Here is a 7,059-nt window from a genome sequence, read left to right as displayed (position 1 = left end):
GGTGTCAGGATCCAGGGCGGATGTGTGAGCCCCTTTGGGTCCCCACTGGCAAGAAAGGAGATGCCAGGGAGCCTCCCTCCCCTCCCACCAGAACATTCCCTCCTAACCAAGCAGTTCCAGCACTAGCAGATTTCGTGTCTTTCCACTGTGGCCCCTCCAATCCAACACTTGCAACACAGAGGCCAAAAAACCCAGGTGCCATCAGGAGGTCCACCAGTGGGGCCAGGACACTAGAAGCCTCCCACTGTGCCCCCGCCCAGGCACCAAGAATACAGAGCATCACTGCCCCAGACAGAATAACATAAGAGAAGCCATGTTGGATCAGGCCAATGGCCCATCCAGTCCAACACTCTGTCACACAGAGGCCAAAAACCTCAGGTGCCATCAGGAGGTCCACCAGTGGGGCCAGGACACTAGAAGCCCTCCCACTGTGCCCCCCCCCCCAAGCACCAAGAATACAGAGCATCACTTGCCCCAGACAGAGAGTTCCAATGATAAGCTATGGCTAATAGCCTCTGCTGAACCTCTGCTCCAGATGCTTATCCAACCCCCTCATGGAGCCCTCTATGTTTGTAGCCACCCCCACCTTCTGTGCCTGGCACACACCTGCTTCCTCTGACAAGGAGCTCTTTGCCAGGCGGGAGGCCCCCTTCTCTGCACCACCTCTGCCCAGGAGTGGCTCAAAGGACAGAGCAGACACTTAGGAGACTGCAAGGGGAGGAGATACTCCCCCCCCTCCAGCCTTTCTGTGAGCAAAACAGGCCTGCCAACTTCTAGGCCTGCCTGCTCTCCGTTATGTTGCTTTTCTACTTCTGCTGAGCTTTATTTACAGGAAGGAGCAATCCAGAAATGTGACGCAGCTGTCCTCCTGACGCCTCCTGGCTGCCTGTCTGGCAAGGCTGGTCTGAGGGTGCCCTTGAGGTCAGGGTACGTGGCAAAAAACCCCACAAACTTCGGATGGGAAAGAAATCTCCCAGAAGGCTTGTCAGATTCCTTCCCTCCTGGTGTCCAGAAGAGGGCAGCAGCAACACCGCATCACTCAGTTGCTAGGCAACTGCAGCTCTCTCCTCTCTGTGTGTGCTTGTGTGTACCTTGCCTGCACAAACACACACTAGGATGGAGATGGAGGCTCCACCGTGACTTCTGGGCCCAAAAGGAGATGCCCTTTGCTGCCCTTTGGAGTTGGACTTTTTCTGCAGCTGCTACAACAGAGTGGCTCTTGTTTTGACAGAAAAAGTGTCTCACACCTGTGCTTTCTCATTGCAGACCTGGAAGAGCCCTGCTGCACCAGACCACTGAGGGCCCATCTAGTCCAGCAGCCTCTCCCACACAGGGGCCAGCCAGGTGCTGCTGTTACTAACAAGGCTTTTGCCTAGCCTTTCTGTCCCCCCCTGGTCATCAAGGAGGCTAACAAATGATCTGTGTAGATCAGAGATCCAGGCGGGCAGTCGTGTTGGTCTGAAGCAGCAGAGCAGAGTCTGAGTCCAGACTCGAGGCACCTTGAACACCAACAGGTGTAGCACGCGATACCTTATCCCTTGAATAAAACTTTGATGGCTTCACTGGACTAAAAACCCATCTGTGAATGTGTGAAGTGGATAAAAATATGGAGCAGAGGTCCATCAGTGGCTATTAGCCACAGTGTGTGTGTGTCTGTGTATAGGCCACTGTGTGACACAGAGTGTTGGACTGGATGGGCCATCGGCCTGATCCAACATGGCTTCTCTTATGTTCTTCTGTGACACAGAGTGTTGAACTGGAGGGGCCAGTGGCCTGATCCAACATGGCTTCTCTTATGTTCTTATGTGACACAGAGTGCTGGACTGGATGGGCCACTGGCCTGATCCAACATGGCTTCTCTTATGTTCTTATGTGACACAGAGTTTTGGCCTGGATGGGCCATTGGCCTGAACCAACATGGCTTCTCTTATGTTCTTCTGTGACACAGAGTGTTGGACTGGATGGGCCACTGGCCTGATCCAACATGGCTTCTCTTATGTTCTTATGTGACACAGAGTGTTGGACTGGATGGGCCACTGGCCTGATCCAACATGGCTTCTCTTATGTTCTTATGTGACACAGAGTGTTGGACTGGATGGGCCATTGGCCTGAACCAACATGGCTTCTCTTATGTTCTTATGTGACACAGAGTGTTGGACTGGATGGGCCATTGGCCTGATCCAACAGGGCTTCTCTTATGTTCTTATGTGACACAGAGTGTTGGACTGGATGGGCCACTGGCCTCATCCAACAGGGCTTCTCTTATGTTCTTATGTGACATAGAGTGTTGGACTGGAGGGGCCATTGGCCTGATCCAACAGGGCTTCTCTTCTGTTCTTATGTGACACAGAGTGTTGGATTGGATGGGCCACTGGCCTGATCCAACATGGCTTCTCTAATGTTCTTATGTGACATAGAGTGTTGGACTGGAGGGGCCATTGGCCTGATCCAACAGGGCTTCTCTTCTGTTCTTATGTGACACAGAGTGTTGGACTGGAGTGGCCACTGGCCTGATCCAACAGGGCTTCTCTTCTGTTCTTATGTGACACAGAGTGTTGGACTGGAGTGGCCACTGGCCTGATCCAACAGGGCTTCTCTTATGTTCTTATGTGACACAGAATGTTGGACTGGAGGGGCCACTGGCCTGATCCAACATGGCTTCTCTTATGTTCTTATGAGACACAGAGTGTTGGACTGGAGGGGCCACTGGCCTGATCCAACATGGCTTCTCTTCTGTTCTTATGGGACACAGAGTGTTGGACTGGATGGGCCACTGGCCTGATCCAACAGGGTTTCTCTGATGTTCTTATGTGACACAGAGTGTTGGACTGGAGGGGCCATTGGCCTGATCCAACATGGCTTCTCTCATGTTCTTAAGTGCCGTCAGGTTGTTTCCACCTTAAGGTGACCTCCTCAAACATCCTCCCAGTAACAGACTGAGGGCCTTTGTGGCTTTCTTCCTCCAGTCAACAACTGACCAGTTAAAACATACCACTTAAAACCTTATCTCAAAAGCCAACTACAAGGCCTAAAGGCTGAGGCTAGGTGCAGCACTGACTGACCAGTGTATCTAGCATTGCGAACCCTTTTTTCCTGGACCATGTATTTTTCAAAGTCATAAAGCAACACTTGTGCTCTTGATTGTTAAAGGCCTGCCACTTTCAGTGTTCCAGAGAGTTTTTAGCCTGCCTGAAGCAATGGGGAGGGGCCAGGGAGGCTCAGTAGCTGGCTAATTTCTGTGCCCCCCCCCAGTCAGTATTTCTGGGGAGAAGAGGCAGCATTTGTTCCAGCTGAGAGACTGGGGGAAGGGTCATGCTGTTTGCACCTGAAGTCTCCATCAGGGTTGCCAAGTCCAATTCAAGAAATATTTAGGGACTTTGGGGGTGGAGCCAGGAGACATTAGGGGTGGAGCCAAGATCAAGGCTGTGACAAGCATAATTGAACTCCAAAGGGAGTTCTGGCCATCACATTTAAAGGGACGGCACACCTTTTCAATTCCTTCCTTCCATAGGAAATAATGAAGGATAGGGGCACCTTCTTTTGGAGCTCATAGAATTGAAACCCCTGATCCAATCGTTTTGAAAACTGGAGGGTATTTTGGGGAGAGGCTATACTGAAAATTTGGTGCATCTACCCCAAAAAACAGGCCCCTCCCCCCGAGCCCCAGATACCCGCAGATCAATTCTCCATGATTTTCTATGGGAATAAATCTCCATAGGGAATAATGGGGTGCCCAGCAGACATTTCCCTCCCCTCCCCCTGCTTTCTGACGACCCTGAAGCGGGGGGAGGGCCTCCAAACCGGGGGATCCCCTGCCCCCACCTGGGGATTGGCAACCCTAGTCTCCATTGGGGTGGAAGTGAGACTCCTGCTCCTACAAAGGACCTTCCCAGTCAGCCTCTGAGCCCAGATGAGAGGTGCCCCAGGAGAGACTGGGCTGTGCTCCAGAAGGCAATGCTGGGGGGGGGGGGGAGGGAGATGCTGCCAGGCTTTCTTCTTTACCCCTGCGGTAGAGTTCAGTTTGAGCAGCAGTGTTGGCAACAAACATCCCAGAATTCTCTGCCCTCCAGCTACGGTACCAATTGTCAGAACTGGAAGAACTTCAATCGAGGCCTAGGACTTTGTTACAAAAGTATAGACGTTTATTGAGAACTACAGTACTGAAGGCACAGAATAACACTGATAACGAAGTTAGCATTGGTTACATTTTTATGTGGTTGTGGCAGCAACAATAAAACGATCTTTCACACGGCTAGAGACAACTGTCTGTTTCCCAGGGTCTGTTATCAGCAAGGGAGGATGGAGTCCTGCTGAGATGTCCTGGCCGGCCGGCTTCAAAGGGCACCTGCAGATGTTGGCCAGAGGCTACCTGCCACCCTTCAGTGATCACAGTTTGTTTGAAATGCATAGCGGTCTGGTTAGTGGCCTGGCTGAGAGCACATTGAGTTAGTATCTGGTTACAATATGGAGTCAGTTAGGCTAACAGCATATAGGAGAGTTACAAGTTCTGACACCAATCAGCACCTGTCTGAATTGGCAGAGGGGCCTCCACGTGGACCCGCCTGTGTCTTCACAGTCTGCCATGACACTTCACTCTCCTGAGCTGTGTCTTCTTGGTGTGTGTGTGGGGGAAATGGACAAGATCTACAGTGGCCTGTAGTACCCATGCCTTCTCTGTGGTGGCTCCCGCCTTATGTAATGCCCTGCCAGAGCTGGTCAGGAAGGCTCCCACACTCCGGTCAGTCCAAAAACGATGTACAATGGAGTTGTTCAGCGGAGGGTTTGTATAGAAGCCACGGGGCTATGCCGTAACAGAATCCTTCAGGAAGGTGCTTTATAAAGGGGAAGGGACTACAGATTATGTCATCGTCCACATGGCAAGGGGGATGCACAGGGGCATGGGTGGGGGGATCTATGGGAGTTGGGCTAGATGACCCTGGAGGTCCCGTTGGAAGAGGGGGAGGCATTAGTGAGTTTCTTGCTTTGTACAGGGGGTTGGACTAGATGACCCTGAAAGTTCCTTCCAATTCTAGGATTTTTCAGGAGGTGAAGGGCTCTCCTTCCTTGGAGGTTTTTCAACAGAGGCTGGATGGCCATCTGGCAGCAATGAAGATCCTGTGAATTTAGGGGGAAGTGATTGTGAGTTTCTTGCATTGTACAGGGGGTTGGACTAGATGACCCTGGAGGTCCCTTCCAATTCTAGGATTCTAAGATTCTTCAGGAGGTGGTGGGCTCTCCTTCCTTGGAGGTTTTTCAACAAAGGCTGGATGGCCATCTGACAGCAATGGAGATCCTGTGAATTTAGAGGGAGGGGTTTGTGAGTTTAGAGGGGTTCCTCAGTGGAACAGGCTTCCTCCTCGGGAGGTGGTGGGCTCTCCTTCCTTGGAGGTTTTTCAACAAAGGCTGGATGGCCATTTGACAGCAATGGAGATCCTGTGAATTTAGAGGGAGGGGTTTGTGAGTTTAGAGGGGTTCCTCAGTGGAACAGGCTTCCTCCTCAGGAGGTGGTGGGCTCTCCTTCCTTGGAGGTTTTTCAATAGAGGCTGGATGGCCATCTGACAGCAATGAGGATCCTGTGAATTTAGGGGGAGGGGTTTGTGAGTTTAGAGCGGTTCCTCAGTGGAACAGGCTTCCTCCTCCGGAGGTGGTGGGCTCTCCTTCCTTGGAGGTTTTTCACCAGAGGCTAAATGGCCATCTGACAGGAATGGGGATCCTGTGAATTTAGGGGGAGGTGTTTGTGAGTTTAGAGGGGTTCTTCAGTGGAACAGGCTTCCTCCTCGGGAGCTGGTGGGCTCTCCTTCCTTGGAGGTTTTTCAACAGAGGCTAAATGGCCATCTGACAGGAATGGAGATCCTGTGAATTTAGGGGGAGGGGTTTGTGAGTTTAGAGTGGTTCCTCAGTGGAATAGGCTTCCTCCTTGGGAGGTGGTGGGCTCTCCTTCCTTGGAGGTTTTTCAATAGAGGCTGGATGGCTATCTGACAGCAATGAAGATCCTGTGAATTTAGAGGGAAGTGATTGTGAGTTTCTTGCATTGTGCAGGGGGTTAGACTAGATGACCCTGGAGGTCCCTTCCAACTCTATGATTCTATGACTCTGTTATTCTATCTCTGTGCAGAGGACATATCAGCAGTGTGGCACACATACCACCCTGTTGTTTCGGTATTCTCTACTGATGTAGCCAGTTTGGTGTAGTTGTTTAGTGCACCGACTCTAATCTGGGCGAACCAAGTTTTATTCCCTTCTCCTCCACATGCAGCTGCTGCTGTAGCCAGTCACAACTCTCAGAGCTGTCCTCTCAAGAGCAGTTTCTGTCAGAGCTCTTTCAGCCCACCTACCTCACAGGGTGTCTGTTGCAGGACGGAGGAAAGGAAAGGAGATTGGAAAGCACTCTGAGACGCAAAGTGGAGGGCAAGGTTTACACGCAGTCTCCTTTCTTCCTCTGCTGCAGTTCCATTCTCCTTCATTATATCCACAGTCTGTATTATGCCTCATATGCGCCACTCGTTCAGATTTTGGCTGCCTGAGCCTGAGACATGAGAGACCTCCTCTGATCAATGGCATTGACTAGGCCTGTGCTCTCCTTGCGACCTCTCTTTGGAGGCAACACTGTCGACTGACTTACACTGTGAAACCCACCAAGGGAGGCTATAAATACAGTAGATGCAGCAGTGAAGAAAGAAGTCTTCCAAAGGAGCATGAGGTGGAAGTTTGCTAAAACCCTAGAAGGCATTTTGTGATGCTCTTCCCTTCCCTCTCCTCCCTCCCTGGGGAGATCAGATTTATTTTCTCCCTCCCTCAGGCCGTCTGCTCCACCACAGGAATAGCAGGGCCAGTCCCCTTGTCCTGAGGTGGATCCTGGAAAGTACTGGGTTCGATGCATGAGGATGCTCATGGAAGAAGAAGAAGAATTGCAGATTTATACCATGCCCTTCTCTCTGAATCAGAGTCTCAGAGCAGCTCACAATCTCCTATAGCTTCTCCCCCCACAACAGACACCCTGTGAGGTGGGTGGGGCTGAGAGGGCTCTCACAGCAGCTGCCTTTTCAAGGACAACTCCTG

The sequence above is a fragment of the Heteronotia binoei genome, chromosome 8 (assembly GCF_032191835.1).
Source record: "Heteronotia binoei isolate CCM8104 ecotype False Entrance Well chromosome 8, APGP_CSIRO_Hbin_v1, whole genome shotgun sequence".
Taxonomy (NCBI): Eukaryota; Metazoa; Chordata; class Lepidosauria; order Squamata; family Gekkonidae; genus Heteronotia; species Heteronotia binoei.
Note: the sequence above shows the minus strand (reverse complement) of the source record.